The sequence below is a fragment of the Anas acuta genome, unplaced genomic scaffold (assembly GCF_963932015.1).
Source record: "Anas acuta unplaced genomic scaffold, bAnaAcu1.1 SCAFFOLD_123, whole genome shotgun sequence".
Classification (NCBI taxonomy): domain Eukaryota; kingdom Metazoa; phylum Chordata; class Aves; order Anseriformes; family Anatidae; genus Anas; species Anas acuta.
In genome coordinates, this window is record NW_027076297.1 from 229,807 (window position 1) to 246,065 (window position 16,259).

A 16,259-nucleotide genomic window follows, 5' to 3' on the forward strand; every position below is an offset into this window, starting at 1 on the left:
CAACTCCAACTCCCTCAGCCTGTCTTCGTAAGAGAGGTGCTCCATCTCTCTAAGTATCCCTGTGGCCCTCCTGGACTCTCTCAAATACTTCCACGTCCTCGTGCTGGGGGACCCAGAGCTCCAGGTGGGGTCTCACGACAGCAGAGCAGAGGGGGACAATCACTTCCCTCCCCCTGCTGGCCATGCTGCTTTTGATGCAGCCCAGGATATGGTTGGCTTTCTGGGCTGGAAGCACACATTGCTGGCTCAGGTGGAGATTCTCATCATCCAACACCGCCAGGTCCTTCTCCTCAAGGCTGCTCTCAATCTGTTTTCTGTCCAGACTGTAGTTGTGCTTGGAACTGTTCCAGCACAAGTGCAGAACCTTGCATATTGGCCTTGTTGAACTTTATGTGGAATTCAAATTTTGCTTTTTTAAAGGCAGATATCTGAAACTCTACTATTCGACTTACTTGGTATTTCCAAGTCAGTGTTTCTCAAACACCTGAGACTGGAAACTACTATTTTTCTGTATTAGTTCGCAGAAGAATTCTTCAGCTTCTGCATGTATACAATTTTGCTTTCTGACTTTCCCTGAAATCCTGTATCACCAGCTCTGGTTATCTTCCCTTCCGTATCGAGAAGTCACAATTTGTTTGTCTGTTCTGCTGAATAAGAGAGAAGAAGTGGAGTAGCAGGAATTAGAAGACTACCTAGATTTTTCTTGGTCCTTGATTCTGAATTTGAAACCCTGAAAATTATGTATTCGTTCTTTTTGCATAAAGGATTTGAAGTTTTATCATTAATTCATTAGCAAGTTCAAAATATTTTTTTCTTCTAGCGTGATTTTTTACTAATTTAATTTTCTTGTAGTCTCGTACCCGCAGAAAGTAGTAAAGTTCTGTATCATTTCCATGCATTTCTGATCAACAGAAAAGCAAATCTTTACATGAAAACTTGGGAAAACTGAGCTCTTCCTATTCCTTATTATATTGAGTGATAAACCTCGCAGACTTCTCTTTAGTTTTAGTCTTTGTAATTTGTGTGACAGAATGACTGCAAGTATCTGTGACATCTGTGTTTATATTTTAGCATCATTTTCAGAGGATGAAAAAGGCATAATCCCACGGGCTATTCAGGAGTTATTTCAGCATATTTCTGAAAACCATAACATCAATTTCCGAGTGAAGGTATCTTATATAGAGGTTTACGAGGAAGAACTTTGAGATTTATTGGAGTTGGAGACCTCTGTGAAAGATTTACATATCTGAGAAGATGAAAAGGGAAATACAGGTAGGATTTCAGCTCTAGAACTTTGTGCATTTGATTTCTGTTGTGTGCACAAATTATTGTTTCCATCTCTTGAAAAGAGAGCTTACCGATGACTAATACTAGACGAAGTCACGTTTTCAAAATATCAATTCAGTTTAGCTGATCTGAAGCAGCCTTCATTTGAGATTCCTATGAACAATATCAATGTTCCTCCAGAAGCAGCATCAGGTGGTAAGGTAGTACTGTTACTGTTTCTGCAAATTCAGCATAGAAACACAATTATGCATGATTATTCAGTTGAATGAATGCTTTAAGATTAAGCCTTTGCTTCTCACTTCAAAGTTATATTTGTTAAGCTACTTATGCTGTAAATATCTGCTTCCATTCCACTAAGAACTATGTTCTTAACATAGGCTGGGAGTCACTTTTACTACAAACTTTCAAAATTTCTGTCTTTTTTTTTTTTTTAACTGACAAAGTAAGCTTTGAGCTAGGTTTGCTCATACTTTTTTTCTAGATAGCACTAGGTTGCAAATTGCATAAGACGATGTGTAAACACCTAAGTGTATTCTGTGTATTCTGTTTACAATACTGTTTCAAATGGTGTGACAAAATACACCCATATATTCTATTTCTGCAGGTTTCAGATGTGTTGTACTTCATGCTTTCCACATACTGTTTTATTTTATTTAGCTATGTGCTACGACCTTATAATAATGCAGGCTGGTATGCTTCTGTGATTTGTGTTTATAGATTGACTCTTCATAATTGCAGTAAACTTTTACTGAAAAGTTTAAAATTAATGTAATTATTCTGATTTTCTTTTGGTGTTTGAAGTGATTGTTGGTGCTAAGGAATTCCTAGTAGAATGTGCAGATGAAGTGATGAGCCTGTTGGAAAGTGGCAATGCAGCTCGTCACGCAGGCACAACACAAATGAACGAACACTCTAGTTGATCACATGCCATTTTTACTATCAGTATTTGTCAGAAACAATCTGCAGAGTCTCAAAAAAAATAGTGATCCACAGGATTCATCTTGGAAATCAGTCCAGATGATTGCTTCAAAGTTCCATTTTGTGGATTTGGCAGGATCAGAGAGGGTGACAAAGACTGGAAATACCAGTGAAGGATTCAAAGAATCAATTCAAATCAATAGTGGTTTGTTGGCCTTGGGAAATGTCATCAGTGCTCTTGGAGACCCAAAAAGGAAAAGCGTACATATTCCATACAGGGATGCTAAAATCACTCGCATTCTGAAAGACTCCCTAGGAGGGAACGCCAAGACTGTCATGATAACATGTATAAGTCCATCCTCATCAGACTTTGATGAATCTGTAAATTCGCTCAAATATGCAAAAAGAGCCAAAAACATTAGAAATAAACCAGTTGTCAACTACAACCCTGATCAAGACCGGATTGATGAAATGGAACTTGAAATCAGATTGCTCTGAGAAGCTTTGCAGAACCAACAAGTTGGTAATCAGTGTTGACATGACTTAAATCAAGAAAGAACCTGAATCAGTTTGCTAGAAGAACAGCTCACCCAGCTTCAAGTTCAGTGCTTCAGCTACAGAAACTGTTTGGACGAAGCCTTCCCATTCCTGGTTGATTTGAATGATGATGTTAGCTTAAAAAGCAGGAAGCTCTCACCGTGCAGCAAATTGACACTGGAACTGGCACCATGCAAGAGCCCCATCATATCACAATTCTTCAGCTGAGGAGAGAACTAAAGAACTGCCAGGTATTTCATTCTAAGTTGATTGTTTAGGTACCTATGAACAAATCAGGAAAGCTAATGTGTCTGTCTTGTAGGAGGAGGAGATAGAGTTCCAACAAGCTAGAATTTTATAAAATCAACCTATTTTCATTTTTCACACTGAATTCTGGTAAGCCTGTAGATTGTTACCTCGCAATCGCATACACAAATTCTGGCTTTTCTTGGTTCTCATCATCCTAAATTACAGCTCTGTTATTTATTCTTCATTTTTTTTCTCTGGCTTATTGTAAAGCTCTGCTTCCCAGGTTCAAAACAGTGTAAGAGCTGGGTTTAAACTGAAAGATACCCAGGTAAGCATGCCATCCACAGCTCGGAGGAGATGGTTAGGGAGATGCTAAAATAAACAGGGCAATAAAGGCTCTTGAGCAGCTCTTAAGAGTTGTATTTACTTGAAAGATATAGGTTGTACAGAAAAGATAGAGTTGTACAGAAGTATCTGTCTTTAGAATAGTAAGACATAGTGTGTCTATACTTTGCATTTGGCTCCTAAAGGTTTTCTGGAAGGCCAACTACATTTGGAAGTAACCTTCAATCACTATTGGATCACTTACCCAGAAAAACATCTGAAAAAAAATAACATTATAATTTCTTTAATCTTTAGGCTCTTCTTTGAGATGAAAAATGAGGAGGGCCATCCTTATTTTTTTGTTTGAGAAGTGTATTAATATTATGATTGATGCTGAGATTTTACAGCCAAATCTCACAGCACACCGAAGAAAGTAATTGGATTTAAATACCCACTTTGTAAGGTAGTGTTGGTTATGGGTCCATTATTTCCTTTGGGAGAAAGAAACTTGTCAAAACAAAATCAATAGATGAGAAACAGAAGTAAAGAAACGACTGGTGGAAACCACTTTTGAAGGGAGCAGCTGATTCCCCAGAGGGCCATGCTGCCATAGCCACAGGGACCTTGACAGCCTAGAAAGGTGGGCTGACAAGAACCTCATGAAGTTCAGCAAGGGCAAGTTCAGAGTCCTGCACCTGAAGAGGAACAACTGCAGGCACTAGTGCATGCCGGGGGCCACCCTGCTGGAAAGCAGCCCTGCAGAAAAGGAGCTGGGCGTCCTGGTGGTCACCAAGTTGAACATGAGTCAGCCATGTGCCCTTCCTCCTAAGAAGGCTAGTGGTTTTGTTGGCTGCACTAGGCAAAGTGTCACTAACAGGTCAACAGATGTGATCCTTCCGCTCAGTGAGGCCACAGCTGGAGTAGTGTGTCCAGTTGCAGTTGCAAACTGTATTTTGTGGTGCGTTATACACAGCATAGGCAGCCAGTCAAAAGAGGTGATTCTCCCACCATATTTAGCATTGATGTGGCCTCGCCTTGAGTATCGTGTGCTCAGGGGCACCCCAGTTGAAAAAAGGATGTGAAGATAATTGAAAGTGTGAAGAGGAAGGCAACAAAGCTGGTAGAAGGGCTGGAAGGCAGGTCCTATGAGGAGAGACTGAGAACACTTGTGTTGTCCAGTCTGAAGAATAGGAGGCCAAGAGGCGACCTCATGGCTCTCAGCAACTTGCTGAGGAGGGAAGGTGCTGGTCTGTGCTGCTGGTAACTGAGGGAAGAATGCATGGGAATGGCACAAAGCTGTGGGGGATGTCCAGTTCACGCTGGACATCAGGGAAAATTTCTGTACCATGAGGATGGTCAGACACTGGCACCGGCTTCCTAGCGAGCTGTTTGGTGCCCCATGCCTGTCAGTATTCAGGAGGCGTTTGGGCACTGCCCACAATAACATGCTGTAACTTTAGGTTAGTCCTGAAGTGGTCAGCCAGTTGGACTTGATGATCTTTGTAGGTCCTTTCCAACTTCTCTACTGCATTCTGCTTGATTCTGTTCAGTTCCGGGCTCCCCCATGCAAGAGATTCAGGGACATAATGGAAAAAGTGCAGCAGAGGGCCACAAAGATGCTTAAGGGACTGGAGCACCTCTCCAATGAGGAAAGGCTGAGAGAGATGGGACTGTTCAGTTTGGAGAAGAGGAGGCTCAGTGGGGGATTTTAGCAATGTCTTACAAATACCTGAAGGGAAGGCGCAGTGAACGTGCAGCCAGGACAAAAGGCAGTGGGCATATACTGGAACACAAGAGCTTCTAGGCAAACATCTGGAAGCACTTGTGTACTGTGTGGTGGCCGTGGCTGTGCACTGGAACAAGTTGCCCAAAGAAGTGGAGTCATCCTCTGAGACCTGCAAAAGCCACCTGGACATGGTCCTGGGCAACCTGCTCAAGGTGGCCTTGCTTGAGCCAGGGGTTAAACCAGGTGACCTCCAGAGGTCCTTTCCAGCCTCAGCTGTTCTGTGATTCCATGGTGGGAGAATTTGCCATATATACGTCACAACTTTGCAGTTCCACTCACATCTTTGAACAACAAATAAATATATGTATGTATTTAATTTTCCAACGTCAAGAATAACAATGCCTGCTTTTCCACTGGCTGAATTTTCCTTTTATTATCTAGCAGGCTCTAGCTATGGATGAAGAAGTATTCAGCCAGAAGGATCATGAATTGAAGATATTGCAGAATCAGATAAAGACATTAATACAGGAAAATGAAGAGCAACTGGAATCTTTAAAGAAGGCTGAAGAAAGACATAGATTACAGGTATTTTTCCTCTGGCATATATTACATATATCTATATCAAACCATCCGTCCACCATAGGAATGTACTCATGATTTCAAGACAGATCCTTCAGAATTTTTTTGGATGTAAACACCTACCAGTCTTACAAGCACCTTGTTTGAATTAGAGCTGTATTCCCTAATGAGCTGAGATCATCTAGTGGGTGAATCACAGTACTGTGATTCCTGAAGTTCGTGTATCAGCCTAACTGTGCCACAGCCTTCCTGTATGATATTAAGTGGTTCATTCACCCTCTCTTTGCTTCCTGCCTTCCTCCAGATCTGTGTTGTTGCTAAGTTGTTTCAGGACGATTCATGATTTAGGACTTGAAAGGCTTTAAAAGATTGTTTAGAATCTCAAAAAGACCATCAAGTTCCTACAGAATGCTTTAATTGAAAGGCTGTGTAGAAACATGCTTTGTTATATCTTTATTCAGTGTGAGAGTAAAGTATTGTTGACTTTTGACTTTTTAAGACAGAATTTCATCCTAGTATTCTGAGAGTTTACTATTACAAGAAGCTGAGTGACACAGTGGAAACACTGCTTGCCTCCTTCCCTCTCTAGATCTTGTATATGCTAATGAAATTGTAATGGGTAGTAAGTGAATAGCATTTCAAGATCCAGGAGACCATATATAGGATAGTTGATAGATCTGACTTTATAGGATGATAGATCTGACCTTTTTTAAAGGGAACAGCATAAACATGGCTAGTTAGTACTCTTCTCCTTTTTCTCCTTTTTTTCCTTATTCTCCTTTTCCTCCTTATTCTCCTTTTCCTCCTTTTCCTCCTTTTTCCTCTTCTTTGCTGATGGCTTGGGGAGAGTCAATGAATGAAAGGTAAGTACACTGGTCACCATCTTTTCCTTCCCTCTGTAACTTTTTTTCTGTTCTGTCATTTCTGGATAGGCTTTTTTTGTGTGTTTTCCCTTTTTAACCCATACTGCATATTGTCAGCTTATTAGACTAAAACAATCCATGCTTCTAATACACATAGATGCTTATATACGATTATGCTTATAATTGTATCCTATGGAGGATACGAGGCAGATGTTATGAACAGAAACAGTTGTACTGTAGGCAAAAGATCGCAGCTCTCACTTTTACTTAAAAACAGAAAAATCAGTATAATAATCAAATCAAATGCTTGTGTCAAATGGCTTAAAGTTGTATGCACAGGAAAGTGTCATTTCAATGATACATGACAGAATAAGAACTGTAAAAGTAGCATGTAAATGTTTGTACCCATGTATTTATGTAACAGGTTATGCACTATGGGGTTGTATGTACAAGGGCATAAGGGACAGAGTCTTATAGGGATTAAAAAAATAAAAAAGTTGTAAGGTGAAGTTGCCCATTACTACTTCCACAATCATAAAATGTATGGTATTGACATATATATTCTTTTTGCTATGACACAGAAATATTATGTATTGTATTCCAACAAAATGTCAATTTGTGGGGCATTGTCTATGTATGGGGAAAGGACTTGCAGTCTAAGAAGATGAGAAAAAAAGAATAAATAAAAAATATATGATTCAAAGTAGGAGAATGCATACTTTAGTTAACTATCTCTAGCTGTTATTCAAATTTCCTGTTGGTAGGCAAGATTTTCGATGTATTCTGAAAGGAACAGAGAAGACTGAAAATTGTATGGTCTTGGCCTTATGGATAAATCAGTTCAGTGAAGATATGTAATTTTGAACAATGCACAGAGATTGCTGTAGGAAAGGCAAGTAAGTTCTTCAAACTAGCATTACCGACAAATTTGAGGCTGGGTAGAAAAGAAAGTAACGGTTGATACAGGGGATCCTGGGGTCACGTACAATTTTATGAATGTTAATTAATAAAAATAATCTTTCAAGTTGGACCACTCCAAGAGGAAGAGGAAGCCTACATGTATGTACATTTCATTCTTTAAACTCAGACCATGTGCTTCATTTGAACATTTTTCTTGAATTACCGTTTTATTTATCCATGAACACACAAATAAGGCAAGCAAGGGCTGATAAATATGTCATCTACTTCTCACTAGATGTCTAAATCTAGCTGACATAATTTATATAGGACAGGTCCTTTAGAGACAAAAATGTCTCAAAAAAAATGATTGGAGTTTGGGGAGAGGTAAGATTCTACCTGTCATGCCAGAGAATTTTCAGTTTGTTGCAGAATTTGCCTGTGCACTGCAGAAGAATTTAGAGTTAGTGAATGATATACAAGAAGACTGACCTTTATAATGAATTTAGAAAGGTATGATGCAAACCTGATGATCAGCAACCGTTTTTGTTTTTGTTTTTTTCATATGAGAATGAAAAAATGGTGGAACAGCAAATCCTTATTGATCAGCTAAAAGAAAAATTAGAGAAGTTTATGGTTGTGAAAACTTGGGACTTCTCAAGTGCTTGTGGAGATGGGCCTGCTGTTACGGCATCTGCAAGAAGGCCATACAGTGTCCCACTCACAAAGAGTCTGCTACACTCGCTTTACCCATCTTCAGGGACAGAGACACGAAAGGTAAGGTCTACCTAAGCATTACATTTTTTTTAACGGTTATTGTTCAATAATTCTATTGGGCGTGACAAATTATGGTGACCTCTTGTCAGCTGCTGTTTAGCTTTGAAGCATTTTAGCATTGAAGACTGAAAAAGTACTTGTGAATGTCTTGCAACACACGCTATGTCCCAGTTGTCCAAAATCTATGGGCTTACATTTTGAATCCCAGAATGGCTGGAGTTTGAAGGGACCTTTAAAAATCATCTAGTCCAACTCTGCCATGGACAGAGACACCTTTCACTAGATCAGGTTGCTCAAAGCCCCATACAAATTGACTTAAAACACAGAATTTATCACAGTCATAAAGCTGTAGTCTTTAGTGATCTTTTTGTGCAATGTTTAACAGTTCAGATAGGAAGCATTACCAAAATGAATGATTATTCTGTACTGATAAACTGAACATTTTGGGTAATAAGTTGGTAACAGTACCTTCTTTTGCACTTGGGACAAGTGTTCTAAGCAGAACCTTCTCTTGCAAAACCTTCTGGTACACAGGTACTCAGAAATATTATTTAAACACCTGCAATTCTGCATACAAGGTCAGGTAGTGAAAGACTTTTAAACTGAAATACTATTGGAATATCAATAAAGAATTACTGAACTATTCCAAGTGTTTTTTTGGTGCTTTTTGGCAGGTGTATACCAGTCCCCCTGCTTTTTCCCTGGCTCGGATGATGGCAGGATTCCGTGCTCGTAGCCAGATGATACTGAGCTACATAGAAGATCAAGATGAAGTCCTTCACTGCCACCTCTCTATCAGAGTGATGAAGAGAAAGAAAATACAGACAGTCAAAAGTAATTTTTTTTTTTTTTTCTCATTTAGGTAATTTTTTCTTTAACTTTTGTTACAGATAAATATATAGCAAATACAATATTACTGCCTAATCCTACTGTAATGTGAGGCCATTTGTGATACTACTTAAAATAAATTTGCAGGACCAACTAGGCATATTATGAAACTAGTTTAAAAACCACGTTTTTTTGATGCGATAAAGATTGCATGATCTTTGTTTTGGGGACATCATCCAACAAGATCAAGCATGGGAAGAAGAAGGTGCAAATGCTTATGTAAGCTTTCTCAGTTTGGCACTCTTCTCTTTAATATCATGTACTTTATATAAAGTTAAAAGAAAAAAAAATCCCTTTGTGTTTAGAATGTATCATGTTTTCCATTCTTTCTTAGGCATTCAATAAACCAAAAATGGACACGAAAACAGGCTTCTCTGTGCTTTCCCTTTGAGCAAAGTGACATGAAATGTCAAGTTGACAAGTCCAGCTTATGTGACAAATCTGTGCCACAGACTGATACAGCCACAGGTAAAATGGAAGTCATGAGAGTAAATTGTGTTAGATATAGTACTAGAATATGCAATAATGTCTTTATCACATGTAATTATTTTTCTCATCAAAATGTCTTTATTTGCTACAAATACTTTTTTCATTATAGCTCAACATAAATTTATTTTTTAATTATTTTCCTTTTCCCTTTTCTGAAATTGACATCAGTGACCTTAATGTTTGAGTACTACTTACTAGCGAGAAAGCACTTGACCTACAAATCTAGTACTAGTTCAAGAAAAGGAAACATGCTATTATTTCATCAGAGATGCACTGAAAATGCTTAAATTAAATATGTTTTTTCTCTCTCAGATTAGCATTCATTAGCATTCTTTAAATGCTAATGCATGCTGTCATTTCCGTATTTAGATGGCAGGGAAAAGACTCTTTGCAATACTCTCTCCTTTTGGCTCTTTCGCTTCATCTGTAAGAATTCTATACATACTATATTTCAGATCACTGTCTTTTGGCTAAAGAGTGTATTCCTTTTATTCCATTTTTATTCCTTTTTTTTTTGGTTTCCACATTGCTTTGTTTTCTTTCAAGGTGAAGAAATCGACTGCCTCCAGAAAAGTCATGTTTTTAACATGCAGAAGTTAAAGAATTCAGAGTTGAGACTCACTGAGGCCAAGCAAAAAATGGGAGAACTTGCACTTAACATCAAAATGAAAGAAGAACTTATTAAGGAATTAGTAAGAACAGGTAAGTGACTGAAAAATTGAAATGAAGACATTCAGAAATAAGCAAGAAAAAAGACACAAAACTTCTGAAGACCTGCATATCTTAGTTTTTGGGTAATTTTCTTCTGCGGGAATACTTCTGGTAACTTACAGTTTCCTAACTTCTATGAATTACTTGCTATGAGTGCATTGAAGGCTGCAAATTTTTATTGTGTCCTACTCAGCTGTGATCTGCAGATTTGTTTGTTAAATATTTTTTTGTGTTTTGTAGCTTATTGTGTTTGTCCACCTATAGTGTAATTTTTCATGTATGCTTAGTGCAACTGATCTCTTCATGGACATGTGTTTGTCACCCAGTGTCTGGGATAGGAGAGAAGATACGACACTGTGCTGGGAATGCTTGCATTGCCATCATAGCAGTAGAGAAGCAGGAGTCAGAAGTGGATGAGGGAAAAGGTCAGTGTCCCTGTTAGCCTATATCATTACACACCTGTCCTGATATATATATGCTTGCCAGAAACTTATCATTGTGATGACCCTAAAGATCTGTGCTTACCTGTTTCAATCACACTCTTCTAGTGTGTACATATTCTCCTGAGGCAGTCTTTTGGCATTGAGAAACATTGTGCGCCCCCAGTAACAGTACTCACGGAATCCCAAACAGAGCAAATCAGATTGCCCGAACAGGGCAAATCAGTAGAAACACAATCGAGAGTTTTTTGCTGATTACCAAGTTGAAAGCTGAGAAATATGTAGCATATTCTTCTGGGGAACAAAGAAACAAACATACAAACAAACAACAAAAAACATAATAATACAGGCAAGCTATTTTGTCAAGGACTGCAGTAGGCAGAAAATTTTCACTTGATGTGGCACTCAGGTGTTACTTTCTTTGGTGACATCAGATGATTTATGAAGAGTTCAGATTTAAGATTCCTTTGTTCATCTATATTTCAGTGTTATAAGGGAGCTGTTTGTTTAGGTTTGGAAAATGTCTCAGAAATTTTTGGTTTAATCAGGATGAAGTAAGTAACGATTCAATTACAGGTTTAAGTGATACATTGCAAATTATTAGCTTGCTGTTTTAAAACTATTTGGATATGATGTCTTTAAGGTAAGGATGCAGAGTGTGTAAGCAGGCAATATTCTTTGAAGATAACTAAACCGGAACAAGAATCCGAGCAGGCCAAAATGGAACTGGCCGAAACTCAAAAGCAGCTTCAGGAGCTGGAGAATAAGGAGCTGAGAAAGCCAAGCTGCAAAGAGAGTTCCGAAAGAAGATGGATGCAGCTAAGCTGAAAGTGCAGGTATTTCCAATATGACCATTAGGATTTGCAAATTCCTGTCTCAGCATCACCTTTGAAATCCGTACACTCTGATTGTGAAACTCTCACCAGCTTCACACAATTGAAGCTAGTTGGATTGAAGTAGCCAATGAGAACCTTCACACAGTTATACCCACTACTATTTAACAACTAAGTAGTTAGATAGTTCTGTCTTTGATGATTTTACGAAGGCTCAGAGACCTTAGAGATAATGTGTGATTGTTGTGGCAAAATGTAGCAAGTCTTGCTCACTGTCCTAACTCAGTGAAATAGAGAATTAACCTGAGTCGGGTTTTAGTTTTAAGTTTTCCTGTTGTTAAGCTGAAATTTTCCATGAACATTCAGGCCTTACAGAAGAAGAAGCAAGACACTAAGAATCTGGCTTCTCTATCTAACCAAAGTGAAAAACGAGCAATAGAACTTGAGCAGAACGTGGCTCAGATGAAGCATCAGCAGACCCTGCTAGAGAAAAGACTGCGTGAGGAGAGTGAAAAAAAAGAAGCAACTAGAAGCAGAGCTTCAGCGGGACCAGCTACAAATTAAAGTAGGATTCTTTCTGTTTCCTTATGACAAAGAATAAGATCAACCAGTTTGACCTTTGTTTTCCCAAAGGCAATGTACTATACTACCAGATTTTGTCCTTTTAAGTAATTGCTTACTTGACACTGAAGAAATCGTGTATAAGTATTTTCACAGAAATCTTCATTCTTCCTTTCTCTTCAGCTATTTTTTTGAATGTTATTATGTGATGTCTAGCCCTGAGTTGCAATTTTGCATGTAAATTAGTTCAATATTTCTGATTTCATGATTGTGTAGATTCTGTCATTAAATGTGTTTGAAAAACACACTGACTGAGGCAGAAAGAGTTTTGTTTGTTTGTTTTTGTTTAGAGGAACTTCAGCTTAAGATGGAACAGCAACAGAAGATTCTTAAAGACAGAGAGATTGCTGCATTTAAAAAGAAGAAAAATAACTCGGTGTGGACTTTACAGAAATCAGAGGTAGCTAATCTATTCCAAATCTGTGTGGACACTGAAAAGAAAGGTGTCTTTATTCACCCCGTGTCATCTTTGTAAAGCGTTTGGAAGAAGAGTATTCCGTCCTCCCTCCCCTGTTTTTTTTTTAAATTGTTATTTTTTTGTTGTAGCAAAAACTGAGACAAGTCAAGAAGCTCTTTAACTGGTTTTGAATGAACGAAAGGAGAGGGCTGTAATGTCTTTGTTTTTTCTATGACTTGTCAAAGGTAGTAATGCAGATAGCTGGAAATTCAACGAGTTTGGTTGTCTGGTAGGTTTGAAGGTGATTCTGATGAGCTCTGTTATAAATGTTGCATGGTTTGTTTGTTTATCTCTTTTCCCATCTGACAAATATGACAAATGGCTATGGTTTTGGTTGTTCATGACAGTGTTAGAATAGTAGGTTTCCTGTGCAACAGTGCTACCTGCATGATTTCAGAACTAGACATTGGAACATGAGAGTTTCATGAGTTAACCAAAGTCTTTAGAGGTGAAAATCAATTTAAAAAATGAAATAAAAGCAACTTCTTAGCCATACCAGCAATATGCCCACTGATAAACCATTGCTTCAGAAGAGACTTATAATAGACTCTGCTAGCAGGATCAGAACTCCCATTTTTTCTTTCTTTCAGCATCAGAGTTTCTCATCACGATGTGTTTTTCCACAAATCTTGGTCTTGGGCAAGAATCATGCAATGAGGATGGGCTAGCTGATTTCTTGTGGTACCTTTCAAACTTAGTTGTTGTCATTCTATATATGACATCTATTTCTATAACTGTTTTTAGGAAAATAATACATTTCCTTAAAAGCATCTGATAAAATTGTTTGCATAAGATGTAGTAATATAACATTGCTGAGCCTCTCCTTAAGTCAGTCCTATTTCTGTATTATCCTGAATCAGGATTCTGTTGAACACTTAATGTTAAGAATTGAAATGTTGATTTCTCACGTTTTATCAGTTACTCTAAAAGAGGAAAAACATAGTCATAAAATTCTGACCCAAATAGTCCTCGTTAATGCTCTCTGGATCTCTGTTTAAATTGTAGAAGTTAGAAGAGCAAAAGAAATGGCTGGATGAAGAAATGGAAAGAATTCTGCAACAGCACCAACAGTTAGCGGAACTAGAAGAAGATTTAAAGAAAAGAGAAGCCATTGTAGCTAAAAAAGAAGCATTATTGCAAGAGAAGAGCCTCCTAGAAATCAAGAAACTGAGATCTAGCCAGGTGATTTAAGAAATAAAAAAAAGAAAGAAAGAAAGAAATTTAACACAATTGTAGAGCTGCCTGAAAAGACTATGGGAGGAGGGCAGCCGGATAACAGAAGAGGTTTAAGCCATGCAACTTGTATCTCTAGAGCTGCCATTACATTATTGTGTGGCTTGATCAAATGAACATTTTAAACATGAATAATAGAATGTAATAACCTTTATTTACATGATATCCCCGAAATTCTAACAACAAAACAAAATCTGACTTCCAAAGTTCTGTTATTGCAGCACATTAAATAACGATATCTAAAAAATTGCTCAGTGCCTGCAAAGTAGAGAACATGGCAGAGAAACATTCTGTATTATTTACTTTGGCTACTGAGAAACAGAAATTGAAGTGTCATTGTCACCGTAATGACTAACTCATGTAAGATATGTAGAAAACTGCACATTGCTTTTCTTTGTTTTCTTTCATCTTTTGATTAAATAGTAAATTTTATGGTAGCTGTCTACTTAGCCTAAATGGCGTCCCTTTACAAGAAGTAGACAGGTCTTCCACTTTAGGATGCGACAGTCTCATGTACATGTTTATGGGGAAGGAGTTTTATACTTACGGTTTCTTTCATTCTTCCTCTTATTTCTTTCTCTCTCTCTCTCTCTCTCTCTTTTTTTTTTTTTAAAGGCTTTAAACAAAGATAGTATGAAATTGTCTACTCGCTTAAGTATGCTGGACCAGGAATTGTGTGATAAAGGTATGCAGCTTCAGGACAGCACTACTGAAGATAAGACAGACATTCTGGAAAAAATTCAGGTTCTTCAGAAGGAAAGGGATCAGCTACTCAGGAGAAGAAATAGTGTGGATGAGAAACTGAAAGAGGGTAACTGAAAAGTGTTGTCAGCTGAAGTAAGTAACTATCTCTGAGATACATCAAAGTTTTAGGCAATGTTGTATAATAAAGTATTCCAATCATGACCTAAAATGTCTCCCAGTATTAGACAGTAGAGAATCAAGGAACTGAGGTTGGGTGTTTTTGTTAACAGCCGACATGAAAGTACTGCTATAATGGCACTACTTCCATAACAGGGAACAACATATACTTTCAGAGGAACTTACTTACTTTAGCTAGAGTCCGGACAAATGTCGCTGGCCTAACAATTCTATAATGAGAAATAATGAAACAGGATGTCCATCAATTTATCTTAGGCAGCTATTTTCCTATCAGGACATAGAACAAGGTGAAGTACTCTAATAGTGATGTCCCTTGATTTTTTTTTTCATAGGCTTTTGTGAAAGACCAAACCTCACCTGAAGGCCTCCATATAGTTACAATGAAAATAAGCCATATTATGGATGTTACACACTTGAATTGATCAGTATAATTAAGTTGAAGATTGAATAAATTGATGTCAAATACACAGTTTTGTTTTAGGTCTTGAGAAGCAGCAGTTGGGGCCTATTACTGAGCTGATAGCATGCCAGAAAGAATCCTATTTGCTTCACTCCACAGAATCTTCTGCAATACTTCAGGGCATGAATTTCTGCCACCTTCCTGCACAGATAATGGTCACCAAACTGCTTACAGATCTGATTGGTTCATTAATCGCTAATTAGAAAACTAGTTCAACTGAAAAAGTAATAGAAGTCATCAAATTGTGGGGAGGGGAAAATGGAGGAAGAATAGAATGTAGGCTTTTGTGGTGATGAACCATTTGTTTGAACTCTGGTCTGTGGAAGGGATATCAAGACATTTCCTGCTTGCTCCAAGCAGGTTCTAGATTTGTACTCTTCCTCTTATTTTTCCCATTCCATTCTCTGTACTACTACTAGTTAGTCTTGCTCTTCAATTTAGATTCACCTTTGAGAATGAAGTTAATGTCTTATGCACACAAAGGTTTGTTTTGTACTTTTTTTACAATCTCACTCCTGTGTTTCTGTGTAGGAAGAACATGTCCTTTTGCAGCTGGAAGAAGGAATTGAAGCCCTGGAGGCTGCTATTAATTACAAGAATGAAAGTATTCAGAGTCGCCAGTACTTGCTTAGATCCTCTTCACAGATCCTTTCACAGAGTGAGGATAATGCAATAGGAAAACTAGTTTCCTTGTCTGCTGATGAGCTCAGAGCTATCCTCTTCAAATACTTTAACAAGGTTTGCTTTGGCTAATGATCAATATTTTAGCCTATTACCTGTTATTGCGCTAAATAGTTAAATGAAATAGTGTCAAGAAGTAAAGTCAATTTAATCCACTTTCCTTGAAAGCCTGCTTAGGTTACTCACATCTGTTGTTAATTTGGATATTTTGCATCTTGACATCAACATAAAAAAGGATGCTTTTCTATTACTTGTTTGTATCTTGTTTTGGTGTCATTAGCTTAAAAGGTGTTGCAACTCTGGAAATTTCCTTGCTCCTTTCCACTGCTTTATGCTGCTAACTTCTCAAGTAGCAACATATTTAAACAGTGGTGTCATATTGAAATTCTTCCCACCTGCAGTCTTTA

The 16,259-nt window shown here is 37.9% G+C and overlaps 1 pseudogene; it reads left to right on the forward strand.

Moving 5' to 3' along the window:
* The window catches only part of LOC137849260 (kinesin-like protein KIF27), an 87,357-nt pseudogene that overhangs the window by 69,209 nt on the left and 1,889 nt on the right, over positions 1 to 16,259 (forward strand).